The following is a 14,600-nucleotide window of genomic DNA, read 5'->3' as shown; positions in this document are numbered from 1 at the left end:
CTGCATTGATTTGTCTAGTAAATAATCATATTTTAAATAGCAGCTATAATTGGGGTTATTTGGTTAAATTTATAATAGTCCACCAACATCTGCCATAAGTTATCTGGATCCATTTTTTTCAGAGACTATACTGGTTCCTTAAGAATTCATGTGATAAGGACCACCAACCCTGCATCCATGAGATCACTGAGGCCACTGATCCCTGCCATTCCACTCACCATGCACTAAGGATTGTTTATAATATGCTAATTTCATTTGGGGTGGGACACATTCAGGAGCTTCCACTTGGCCTTTTCTATAATTACAGTTCTTACTCCACAGGTCAAGTAAATAATGTGTGAGTTTTTCCCACCTGCTAAGTATATCCACCTTAATTAGGCCCTCAAATGATAATAAAATGACCATCGCATGAGGCCATAGACCCATATTAGGTGCATTGTGAAACAAACTTGGATCTTTATCACAGGGACTTCAAACTTCCTTACTCTTACAAGGGTTCCATGATGGTATTTTGAATCTACATGAGTTTGGACCCTAGATTCAACAATGCTTTAAAAATCTAGATATCTCCCTTTCTCCAGTAAATATCCCTAAATACTATTACAGAAGAATTAAGGAATCCTGCGGTGCTGCTATAGAAGAACTGGTTTTTTCTTTAAAGGGTGGGTTTTCTATCATAGAACTGACTCTGGTTTGGAAACTGGTCAATGAATTACAATTTTTCCAGTGAAGCATTTTGCTCACTCACTGTGTGTTGTTATTTATTGACCAACCATTACTATCTCATAGTTACTGTGTGAGAAATCTAGGAGCAGCTTAACTAGGTGGTTCTGGCTCAAGGCCTTTCAGGATATTGCAGTCAAGACACTGGCCAAAGATGCAGAAAGTCACTCTAAAATACAAATAAGTGATAACACTCAACTATTTCCACCCTTTAAGAAATAATTATCTGACCAAAATGATTTTTTGTCATTCCTTCAAGCAAAATGCCATTGAGAACTGGAAATTTTCAGGTGGTCAATGCAGGAGAATTTGGTAATAGAAGGTAATTGAATTGGGACCAAAGGATCTACTTCCAAGCTCACTCACATGGTTGTTGGCAGCCCTGAGGTCCTCACTGACTGTTCACAGCAACACCTCTCAGTTCATCTACCTCAGTGAACTTTGCATGGTCTTCAGGCAATAGAAGACTACTAATCTCTAACAAGAGGAATTTCTCTGGCTGCTAAAACCTTCTCTGACAAATTATAGTGTCCACTCGAAGTTCATCCACTAATGAGATCTCGGGTCACAAGAGCCTAGTCCTACTTACATGCCTCTTGACTTTATACAGTGAGTTGGTGGGACTATGAATCACCTTTCTTTGTAATTCTACCATGATAACAATCCAAAATCTTCAGCACAGTCTGCTCTTCAGCTACAAGGGATGCCATGCCCTAAGTAAACTGTCTGACTTGAGATTGCCATTTTCTTTCCTCAAACATCAATGGCACCTAACAATAGTCAATCAATTCCACAGTCCTTAGTCACAGCACCCCAATACTAAATATATTGCACAAGACAGTGTATCTCCTTTCTTCTGTACTCCATTTCAATTCACTACAGAAGAGAAGTTCAATAATAGTCACCACTATAATTAGTAGTTTTGATGTTTTAACAACAGGATTCATCATCATTCCTTTTCACTAACATTAGGTCCCTTTTTGTCATTTGGTTTACAAGTATTTAAACTCCCATTATAAGTATCTGCTACATTTGAACCCATTCTATAACAAAATACCTTCATTTGGATTTTGCCATAAGTAGATTCTGTAACAAGGATTCTGGAGCAAGTAGTTTATTTTGGAGTGGGTCTCAGGAAACACTAGTGGTAGCAGAACTAGAGATAAGGAAGGAAAGGTAACAAACACAGTTGCTCATAACCCTGAGGGAGCCACTGTAGTTTGATCCCCCCGAAGGGCCCTGTTATGGTTTGAAAGTGTGTCACCTTCAAAACTCATGATGAAATTTAACTGCCATTGTGATGGTATAGAGAGGTGGGACCTTTAAAAGGTATTCAGGTCATGAGGGCTCTGCCCTCACAAATAGACTAATGGTATTATATGAGTGGGTTGGTTATCACAGAAATGGGTTTGCACTCTTTTGCTCTTTCTCTCTGCCATCTCTTTTCTCTTCCACTAAGTGATGTCTTCCACTATACTGTTATTTATTAAGAAAAGGCCCTTTGTCAAATGCTGGTAGCTTGACAGTAGAATTCCAAGCTTTCAGAACTATGAACCAATACATTTCTGTTCAGTATAAATAACTCTGCCTTGGGTATTCTGTTTTAGCAGCAGAATACAAACTAAGACATCCAATGTGAGATTCTGAGATTCAATGGGGAGCAAGTAGCTCTGAATTATAGTAATCAGTGGTCAAAAGAACTGAAGTATTGTATATTTTCCATCAGTTATACATTAAAGGATGTTTCTGGGAGTTATTAATTTTCTAAGACTTTTGGCCTGACTTGCTAGTGAGAAGAGACTCTAGAACCCACAGAAAGTCATTAGGCAGTTAGAGCTCTACTTGTAAAGTACTATAATGCTAAGATGCTAAAAGGATTAAGGCAAGATTCCAACAGTATATGGTACTTATTTTGTATTTAAGAAGAAAACACTTTGCACACAACAGAGGTATGCATTCCAAATGAGCTGGAAAATGGTTAAAGATGCAGATGTCAATGAAATTAGATATTGATGTATTTATCCCTGCTCAGCTATGCTTTGCTTTGTTAGTCAAATGGAAGTATGTTAAATCTCTGCATCTGAATGGAGAAGGTTTATAAAGCAATACCTTATCATGATTTCTAATTTTTATTTAAGGCTAGACACATACTTAATCAATGGTTTATACAATTATTCTTAAAAATAAATACTCTGAATTACACACTATACATAGAATATGACTATTGTATTTAAAGAGGGGGGCTCATCCTAACTGATTGTATTACATAGGATCACAATTACTTCTATCTTAGAAGAGAACATCTAGTGTAATCTTATCAAGAAACAACAGTTTCATTATTTTATTTAATAGAGTTTAGCCTCAGAGTATTTTTGGAGAGTCTCCTATGTCTACAGAAACTGAGATCTTTGTATTATTCAATCCAAAAAGAATCTCTGGTTAGTAGAATCACAACAGAGAATGAAAAGTAAAATAAAAGAGATATTTTTACAGAAGTGATGCTTATGCTTAAAAGAGAATTTCTTCTATCATATTTTATGCATTGAAAATATTAAGCTAAATATTATTCAGCCTAAAATCCACTTATAATAAACAACTCAGGTTAAAATCCCAGCTCTGGGCGGGCGCGGTGGCTCAAGCCTGTAATCCCAGCACTTTGGGAGGCCGAGGCGGGTGGATCACGAGGTCAACAGATCGAGACCATCCTGGTCAACATGGTGAAACCCCTACTAAAAATACTAAAAATTAGCTGGGCGTGGTGGCGCATGCCTGTAATCCCGGCTACTCGGGAGGCTGAGGCAGGAGAATTGCCTGAACCCAGAAGGCGGAGGTTGCGGTGAGCCGAGATCGCACCATTGCACTCCAGCCTGGGTAACAAGAGCGAAACTCAGTCTCAAAAAAAAAAAAAAAATCCCAGCTCTACCACTAAATAACTGTAGGACTTTGCCAACCCTCTATCTTCTCATGTGAAAAATGTGAATAGAAAACATTAGCTTCTTCATAAAGTTGTTTGTGGGGCTTAAATGATAGTATGTGTGAATCACATATCAAGTATCAACTTCGTAAGACATCAATATATGATGTTGATTACTATTATAAAGCTAGAGGAAACATAAAACTATTTTTTGGATGAAATTGAATTTCAAGTTCTTTCTCACTGTGGATAAAACAGATTTAATTCTTGGCTAACTAAAATTAAGTTCAAATCATCCTTTCAAGTTTCAAAGAGCAATAATTTCTAAATCACTTATTTTTTATTATATAAAACTATAAAAATTAGGAAAACATGAAAAATATCTATAATTTGAGAACACATGTATATCATTAAACTATTAATATACATTATTTTAGTTGTTTTTATACACATTTCAGTTTTAACAAAATTAGGAATATAGACTATGTGCAATTTTATTTTTTTATTTTTTATTTTTTTTTCATCTTCATAGAAAATTGTATTTACAACTCCATTCAAAAGCAGTTTTTCAAAGCAAATACATTGTAACACCGAAGGTGAAAAAATCTATGCTTACCCAAAGCTGCAAGGTCTAATAACCTACTGACAGAATACTACATCAAAAATAAGGCAATAACCCAAAATATAGCATTAAAGATTTCTCTATCCCCACAACTAGATAGAATGAATCTAACTAGGAGCAAATGATACACTTCATTCAGTTTCACTATGTCTGAAATCCTTAAGGACAGATGTGATAAAATATGATCTTCATTCTTCATTAGACTTGAACACTCAAAGGAAAATAATTTCTAAAGCACAAAGAGGTAAAGAGGTATAATCTTTCAAAAAGATATTCAATGTTTAAAATTCTAGAATGCAATATCAATTCACAATGGGCATTAGGTGAATATACACAATACAGTAGAGTAAATTAATTTATTTAGTACTTTTTCCATCCCATCTCATCAGGAGGATTGATTTCAACTTTCCTTTTACCTACATCAGACCAGTTGGTACTCAAAACTGTACCACCAGACTCCATAAAGGATTTGTTCATGGCACATTTCACTTCATCAGAACCATCTGAATAGATCTGCTGAAATAATCTGTTTAAGGCTGCATCTCGCTCCAACTTTTCATTCTTGTCTTCTTTTATCTCACCAATCAATGTATCCCAATTTCTTCTATAAGGAGATGATGATGGATATAGGTTCTTTACATCTGCTATGAATTGTTTTGGCGTAGTCACATCTCCTTGCCCCTCTAGCTTTTCACATCTCACAGCCTCTGGCTTTTTCAGTTTAATTTCAATCTTTGTTGAAAATACTTTAAATGTGCTCTGTTCTGGTATTATAGGATGAAGAAGTTCCAGTTTCAAATTGTAATCCTCTCCAGAAGGAAGTTTAACCAAAGCAGACAACTGTTTTTCTGAAAATTCCACATTTACATCATTCTTCTGAACATTCTTGATCATAAGCGTAATGACTAATTGAGATTCTGTTTGATACCAGTCATACTTGATTTTTGACTGATGATTCCACCCCTCAGATTCTGAGCCAATCTGAGCTTCTTGACACCTTTTAATCCAGACCTGAAATTAGCATCTGCACTATCTAATTTTTGTCCTTCTATAAAAGTTTCTAGAGCAGCAGCATAGTTTTTTTCATGGTATTCACATATTCCTTTTCTCGACAGAGCAGTGGAATTATTTGGATTGAGTTCGAGAGACTTCTTTGCATCAGCAACAGTAACACAGTAATCCCCAAGAAGAATGTGGCAATAAGCTCTTTGACAATAATATTGTGCATCTTCTGGTTTCTGTTCTAAAGCCTTAGTCAGCTCCTCTAACGCCGCCTGGGGGTCCTCGTCGATTAGAGCATCCGAGAAACTCTGGAAAAACCTCTGGGATGTTGCAGGTCCTGCTGCAGCAGCCGCCGCCATCCCTCGTAGTCACTGTTGCTGCCGCGAGAGCAGCTACTATCGTGGTTACCCCCTCCGCCACCGCCCAAAGGGGAAACTTCTGACTATGTGCAATTTTAATTACTACCTTTTCATTGTGACTGTAGTCTAGGGTTCCTTTCCTTGCTGACTGGCTAACCTAAGCTCCTGGATACTACCCATATCCTTCTCATGTAGCATCCTCCATCCTCAAAGCATCTATGACTATGTTGAGTCCTTCTGAACACCTCAGATATCTCTGATTTCTCCCTCCACCACCAGACAAAAAACATACTTTGCTTTTAATAGTTCATGTGATTAAATAGGCCTCTCATATAATGTTTCTATTATAAAGACAATTATGCATTACATACATTTTAGGAATAATATTTCATCATATTCACAGGTTTTGGAGATTAGGGTATGGAATGTGAATGGAGGAGGGGTCCATTTTTAGAATTCTGCCTACTATAGCCTCCAAGTAAAAGATTAAAGAAACCCAACCAATTCCTAGCAAAATAATTTTTTTAAATCCACCCATCACAATATGACATGACTAGAAGAATGGAATAACTTTTTTTTATGAACTAAAAAACCCTACTAACCTCAAATTTTGTATCTAGCAAAATTATCCTACACAAATGAAACCTGAATGATAATGTTTAATGAACAAAAACTGAGAAAGTTTGCCACAAATTGTTCTGCACTAAAGCGCATTCTACTGGCAGAACAAAAATATTCCAATATAAAAGATGGTCTGAGATGCAGAAAAGAATGTAGAGCAAAGAAAACAGAAAATGGCTGGGGTCATCTAATGATTAATATAGTCTTTTTTAAAACAATAATTAAAGTACACTGTGACAACAGTTTGTGAATTAATGTTGGTTAAAGTATCCTAAGGTCCATGGTAATTTTCAGAAGAAGGGTAAAATATTGTTTAAGATTAGTCTTTAATACGTTAAGGATGCATATTGTATTTTCCTGAGTCACCACTAATGTGAGCACGCATGCGTGTGTGTGTGTGTGTGTGTGTGTGTGTGTGTGTGTTTCTTCCAAAGTAGTTGAGGGAAAATAAATGAAATGAAAAAAGTGCTCAAAGAATCCTAAAAGAAGGACAGAGAGCTATAATAGAGAAGTGATAAATAAAAAGCATAAGATAGATTTAAACTCAAATGGTTAGTAATTATATTAGATGTAGATGAATAACATTTCACTTAAAAGAAAAAGACTGTTAAGTGAGGCGGAACCCAAATATAAGCTGCTTATAAAATACACATTTATAAGGTAATCATGGAAGAAAACTAAAACTAAAAGAGTTGACAACTATTATTGACCTTTTTCTGAAAAAAAAAAAAAAAAAGCTTTAAGGATCATTTATTTTGGATAGTATTTTCATAATTAATTTTAGTTTGAACCATATGAAATCAATATAATATAAACAATTTCATACGATTCAAACTGATGTAGGCTATGCAAATACTCACCAAAAGCAATAGTCTTTAAGGTAGTCATATCTACAAATAAAGAGGGTAAAACTCTAATAATATAATTGAATGGGAGCGATATGACAGCTATAAATGTGCATACCTAATTACATGACCTCAAAATATATCAAATGAAAATATAACAGAATCATAAAGAAAAATATAATTCCAGGAATCACATTGGAGAATTTACCACACTTCTCTCAGTAAATGGCAGAAGACAGACAGATTAGAAAAGATACAGATTTGAAAATAAAATTAGTAAATGTTACCTTCTATATATCTATGAAACACTGTATCTAACAACTGTAAAACACATTCATTTCAAGCCCAGATGTAAGATTTATTTTAAAAATTAGTGTATAGGTATAAATAATTTCTAAACTGTAAATATATAGTATATTCTCACCACAAATCTATAACAATAAGATTATTTTAAATTCTGCATATATTTAGAAATAAAAATTAAATCTAAATAAATCATATGCTAAAGAAGATATTAAACTGATAATTAAATATGTTCACCCAAATGGTAAAAAAAAAAAAACGACATTACAAACTTGTAGAATGCAGCCAAACCATTGCATAAATGAAATTTCACAAGCTTTCTTTATACATTAGTAGAAAGATGACTGAAAATGCTTAAGGTAAACATTCACCTCAAAGGTTGAAAAATGAATGGCAAAATAAACCCAAAGAAAGTAGAACAAACAAAATAGAAAAAAAGTATACCATAAAGGAATCATTGAAACCAAACAGAGGTTTATGAGAAGGCTCACAATGTTAACTTGAAAAAAAAGGGAGCAAGAGAGAGAAATAATAAAAAGAAATGGGGTGAGAACAAGAGTGAGAAAAAAAGACATTAAACAACCAAATTTCATGAACAACTTCATGGTAATTCTGAAAATGTTAATAAATGTGCAATTCTTTGCAAAAATAGGACTTACTGGAACTGACTCTAGAAGAACTAGAAAATCTGACTCGTACTATAAACATTAAATTGGTAATCAAACTCTTTGCAGTGACTACCTCAAAGTTAGATGTAGTAATCAGTGAGTGTTAACAAACATTCAAAAAAGAAATAATTCTAATTCTAGAGAAATACTGGTAAAAAAAATACAAAATGAAGTTATTATATATACTTATATATATTATTTATATATACTTATAATACATACTATATAAATACATATTATATATGATTTTATGAAGTTAGCACAACCTTGATACCAATGTTCTGAAAATGGCAATAAAAATGGAAAGTTACAGACCGATTTCACTCATGAACACATGCAAAAGTTCTAAATGAAATATTAGCAAGCTGCATTGAGCAACACGTAAAAATCTAATTGAACCAGCTACATTTATTATAGGAAGACAAGTTTGGTTTAATCAAAAATAGTCAACAGAATCACTGAATTAATAGATTTTTTTAAATTCTTATAATTTTCTCAATAACTGTAGAAAAAGTGATACAATTTTTAAAAATGCCCATGCACACATACACATACACAGAGAGAGAAAATATATATTTATTATATAAACTCTAAGTGAGTCTGGGATCAAAGGAAATTTTCTTAATATGATAAACAGGATATACAAAATGAACTACCAGAAACATCCTAATTAATAGCAAATCATCAAAATGTTTCTCTCTTTGGTATGTAGAACAGGACAAGAATGCCCCTTATCACTACTTTCATTCATGGAATTTTTCCACAGTACTTTGGGAAAAGAGTGAATAAAACGTGTGAAAAAAAGAAAGAAGAAATACAATTTCAATTATTCCCAGAATATATCTTTAAATGTGTTAAATATTCAAAGCACATGGGCAAAAATTTATAACTAAAAAGTTTAGTAAGATTGGTAGATACAAAGTTACCATAAATGATAATTTCATTTCAAAATGCACAAAGCAAAAACAAAAGAAAAAAAACATTTAAAAAGATACCAAATATGTCTATTCACTAGAAAACAATATTAAAATGTATAAAACCTATAACAGGCAAGTTGTACAAATTTTAAGAGACACTAGAGAAGTCCTAAATAAACTGAGATATGTGCTATTTATAGACAGTGCTGTCTATATATGGCAATTCTCCACCCAAAAATGCCAACGGATATTTTTAAGGATATTAAAAGTTTTTTATTGTAATTGATTTCTATGGAAATTGAAAGGGCCAATTATCCTAGATGCTCTTAAAATAAATGATTCCAGCAGGAACTGACACTATTAGGTATTAATACTCAAGTAATTACAGCTCTTGAGCACTAACACAGAGATAAGAAATAATAACAACCCAATGGAAAGAATAAAGATCAGGAAACTAATATACACATAATAAACAATTGATTTACCAGCAAGATACAGAGTAATAGGAAATAGATTTTTTTCAAAGAAAGTGCTGCATCAGTTTGCAATCAAACTAAAAAAAATGCAAAATTCACTCACTCATAGTTTATGCCTTATAAAAGAATTCCAGGTGGATTATTGATCTAAAAGTCAATAGCATAACTAGGAACCTTCTAGAAGATAATATAAAAGCATGTCTCTATCATCTTGAAGTAATGAAATATTTTTAATCAATGATACCAAGTACTAAAGCGGTTGTTAAAAACTGATGTTTTCATTCAAATTTAAAATGTCTCTGTATAAAAAAAAATTAAACAAGTTACAAGACAAATGAGAGACATTTTCTTTTTATTCTATTATTTTTTTCATTTATTTCCTTTTTATTTTCTCTTTTCCCTTTTCTTCTTGTCATCCTTTATTTCTACCTCCTTCCCTTCTTTTCATCTCCCTTCCCCTTCCTCTCATTCTCTTCTTCCTTCCTGTTGCAGACATTTACATGATATGTAAATGACAAAGGCTCATCTGTAACTTATCAGCCTAAGTTGCATATGACCCCAAAAAGACATATGACCCAAAGGGAAAATAGGCACTTCTCAAAAGAGGGTTTTTCAATGGTCCATACACACAAAAAAGTGCTCAAAGAAATTCAAAGGTAAACCACAAGAAAATACCATGTACAACAACTGTTATATGTCAACTTATTGGGACATGGGGTGCCCAGAGATTTGGTTAAACATTCTAGGTGTGTTTGTGAACGTGTTTCTGGATGACATTAACATTTAAATAAGTAGAGGAGGTAAAGCAGCTTGCTCTCCCCAGTATTGGTGGGCATCTTTCAATTCATTGGAGACCAAATAGAACAAAAGGGAAAATTTGCTCTCTTTCCTAATTGCTTAAATTATAACAATGGTGTTCTCTTGCCCTTGGCTAGAACTTAAACCATCAGTAATCTTGGTACTTGAGCCTTCAGATTTGTACTACTACTTACCTCATCAGGTCCATCATCAGGTCTCTAGGTTCTTGGGCCTCTGGACTCAAACTGGAAGTATACCACCACCTTTCCTGGATCTCTTGCCTTGCAGATGGCAGGCTGTAAGACTTCGCTGTCTTCATAATTGTGTGAGCCAATTTCTTTTAATACATCTGTGGGGTGTGTGTGTGTGTGTGTGTGTGTGTGTGTGTGTGTCCTATTTGTCCTGCTTCTCTGGAGAACCCTGACTAATACAGCCATCTAATTGGCAAAAATATAAGCATTACAGTACCAAATATTGTTAATTGTGAAAGAAAATGAACTTTCAAGCAGCTGTTGAGATATGCACGAACATGAATGCAGCAAGCATATACAGATTACTTATGGCGGCATTGATTTTATTTTGTAATAGCCAAAGAAGGAAAGAATGACTGAGGGAGAGTATGAGACAGAGGGAAACGTTAAAGGAGAGAAAGAGGAAGCAAAGAAATGAAAGAAAGGGATGAGATGAAAGGATTAAAATAAATGAAAGTAAGGTAAAAGAAATAATATAAACATTCATCAATAAAGTTAAATAAAATTGATAAATAACTGATAACATATTCATAACTGGTAGTATATACAAATATTATAATACTACACAATAATAAAAATAACCTATAGATATATGCATACATTTTATAAACATAACATTGAGTTAAAGAAGCAAGACACAAACACATAGAGAATTATTCCATTCACTTAAGATTTAAAAACCAGCAAAACCCATATTATTTAAGGATGCCTGCTTGGTGTTAAAATAAAATTCAATATAGTGGTTATCTTTGGGGCAAGTAGGAAAGAGGTTTTTTGGTATGTTGGTCCTATTCTGTCTGGATTTATGTGATATTCATATATGTGCTTGCTTTATAATTGTTATATGTTTTATGTAGTTTCCATCATTTGTGTTATATTTGACAATTTTTTGAAAAAGATTAAGAACAGGCTGGGCATGGTGGCTCGCACCTATAATCTCAGCACTTTGGGAGGCCAAGGCAGGCAGATCACGAGGTCAGGAGATCAAGACCATCCTGGCCAACATGGTGAAATCCCGTCTCTACTAAAAATACAAAAAAAATTAGCTGGCTGTGGGGGCACATACCTGTAGTCCCAGCTCCTCAGGAGGCTGAGGCAGGAGAATTGCTTGAACCCAGGAGGTGAAGATTGCAGTGAGCTGAGATTGTGCCACTGAACTACAGCCGGGCGACAGTACCAGACGTCCTCTCAAAAAAAAAAAAAAAAAAAAATCAAGAATAGCAATGCATTGAACATTTTTGTAAATAAATCTTTATCTAATTTCCTTAGTATAAATCCCTGAAAGTTGGAATTACTGGGTCAAATGGAATAGATATTCTCCTAAAGTTCTTATAGATGATAGTAAGATAGATAGGTAGGTAGATGGATGACAGATGGATGGATGGATGGATAGATAGAGATGGGTTTCTTTAAAATTGCCTACTAATTTAAAATTTTTTTTGGTTGTATATTACACTTTAAGTTCTGGGGCACATGTGCAGATCATGCAGGTTGGTTACATAGGTATACACGTGCCAAGGTGGTGATTTGCTGCATCCTTTGCCCCATCATCTACATTAGGTATTTCTCCTAATGCAATCCATCCCCAATTCCCCCACCCCCCAGGTCCCAGTGTGTGATGTTCCCCTCTTTGTGTCCATGTGTTCTCATTGTTCAACACCCACTTATGAGTGAGGACATGCAGTGTTTGGTTTTCTGTTCTTGTGTCAGTTTGCTGAAAATGACAGTTTCCAGTTTCATCCATGTCCCTGCAAAGGACATGAACTCACTCTTTTGTATGGCTGTGTAGCATTCCATGGTGTATATGTGCCACATCTTCTTTATCCAATTTTAATTGATGGGCATTTGGGTTGGTTCCAAGTCTTTACTATTGTAAACAGTGGTACAATAAACATGTGTGCATGTGTCTTTATAACAGAATGATTTATAATCCTTTGGGTAACTACCCAGTAATGGGATTGCTGGGTCAAATGGTACTTCTATTTCTAGGTCCTTGAGGAATCAATACACTGTCTTCCACAATGGTTGAATTAATTTATACTTCCACCAACAGTGTAAAAGTGTTTCTATTTCTCTACATCCTCTCCAGCATCTGTCTCCTGATTTTTTAATGATTGCCATTCCAACTGGAGTGAGGTGGTATCTCCATGTGGTTTTGATATACTTTTACCACAGTTAATGAGATTGATGATATTCCTTATCCCTTGTTAGTGTGTTTTGCAACTTTACTAAAATTGGCAAAAGTAGATAAAAAATGGAAAAACATCTATACACAGGCTGTTTTGTTCTGATTGAAGATTCATTTAAGTACAGCCATCTTATTTGTGTTCACCTCTGCTCCAATAAAAACAAAATAGAGAGCTTAGTCCACAACCTGAGCCAGAAAATTGCTTTAAATGGTCCTCTGATTTACTTCCCTTCACACACACACAAACACACACACACACACACAACATATACTTTATTTCTGGCTCCTTGACTATCTCCTGGCCCTTCTACCACAATTGATATTCTGTTTTATCCCCTGAGTTCCAACATAGTTGTCTCATTATTTTTTTTCTTTAAAAGCTTCACTCAGTGAAAATGTTGTAGACCACTCTAGTTCTTAGTAAAGCCTAAGAATATCATTAACTCTTGGCTAAAAGTCATGGCCACACTAACAAGATATATCTGAATTTGACTGTCTACTCCATCACACCATGCCATAAGAATGTAGCAAGTATTGTTGAAGTCTGAACACACATGTGAATATTTCTCACTTTTTTATTACTGTTTTAATGAAAATCACCACTATTACATCAATATAGAATATACTTTGCTGGGCGTGGTGGCTCACGCCTGTAATCCCAGCACTTTCGGAGGCTGCGGTGGGTGGATCACGAGGTCAGGAGATCGAGACCATCCTGGTCAACATGGTGAAACCCCGTCTCTACTAAAAATACAAAAAATTAGCTGGGCATGGTAGCGTGTGCCTGTAATCCCAGCTATTCAGGAGGCTGAGGCAGGAGAATTGCCTGAACCCAGGAGGAGGAGGTTGCGGTGAGCCGATATCGCGCCATTGCACTCCAGCCTGGGTAACAAGAGCGAAACTCTGTCGAAAGAAAGAGAGAAAGAGAGAGAGAGAGAGAGAAAGAAAGAAAGAAAAGGAAGGAAGGAAGGAAGGAAGGAAGGAAGGAAGGAAGGAAGGAAGGAAGGAAGGAAGGAAGGAAGGAAGGAAGGAAGGAAGGAAGGAAGGAAGGAAGGAAGGGGAAAGAAAGAAAGAAAAAAAAGAATATACTTTATACACATATCTTTAAAAATTTTCCGTTTTTCAAGAATCCAAATACATAACATACTATCAGCTTGAGAACACAGAGAACATAACATGAAGTAAGACTGAAGAAACAGCTCTCCTGTAATTAGTCACTAGTGATTCTACAGACTTTCCTTCAGTGTTTCCTATTGGAATTTTAATATGTCCTGCCATGGCTCTGCAAGAATAGAGCTGCCTGGGAAAGGAGGCAATGAAAAAAGAAATGGACCCAAAGTTAGAAAAAGTTAGGAAGAAAATCCAAGAAAGTAATATATTTTGAAACTAAATATGAGGACTCCCTTCCATGAGTGTGTACATAAATATAAGGACTCCCTCCCACCAGGGTGTACAAATAGGCATAAAAGAAGCAATTATATCTTCCCATTTATCCTCAAAGTTGGCCATTTAGAAACAAAACAGATAGTACCCATTTATCTGAGAAGCAGAACATTTTTCACAGCATTGTAAAAGGAATGCTAGGGCACAGGGAAAGGAAAATAGTGGGAGAACAACTTGCTTTGAGATATCCTGAAGGACAGTTATCAAAACCTTGGGCAAAACCTGTCACAGGTTAAGCTGTGACCCTCCAGCCTCCTTCATAAATTTCAATATACATAATAGCAGCTTTCTATTGAAGAGCTACATGAACTGAAAAGAAAAGTTTATAGAAAAGAGACAGATATTCAGGCAGTAAGGCAATGTGGGAACTGAAGAAGAGTTTTAAGTGCTTTCAACCTCCCTGCTCTACAGATCAGGTGAAAAACTCTAAACCCTTCAAATTTAGGTCAAATAACAGGGCAAATTACAAA

General features: G+C 34.9%; 1 long non-coding RNA gene and 1 pseudogene across 4 annotated transcripts in view; both read right to left on the bottom strand.

Moving 5' to 3' along the window:
* The window catches only part of LOC144579906 (uncharacterized), a 535,694-nt gene that overhangs the window by 132,621 nt on the left and 388,473 nt on the right, over nucleotides 1-14,600 (bottom strand). For all 4 annotated transcript variants that reach the window (XR_013528563.1, XR_013528565.1, XR_013528564.1 and 1 more), the window contains exon 3: nucleotides 11,566-11,686. This is a non-coding gene — a long non-coding RNA (uncharacterized LOC144579906). The remainder of the gene's footprint in view (nucleotides 1-11,565; nucleotides 11,687-14,600) is intronic.
* Nucleotides 4,597-5,701, bottom strand: LOC100406783 (protein SGT1 homolog pseudogene; annotated as a pseudogene).

This window comes from Callithrix jacchus, chromosome 17 (assembly GCF_049354715.1).
Source record: "Callithrix jacchus isolate 240 chromosome 17, calJac240_pri, whole genome shotgun sequence".
Classification (NCBI taxonomy): Eukaryota; Metazoa; Chordata; class Mammalia; order Primates; family Cebidae; genus Callithrix; species Callithrix jacchus.
The sequence above is the reverse complement of the archived record's forward strand: the minus strand, read 5'-3'. Positions and strand labels throughout refer to the sequence as shown.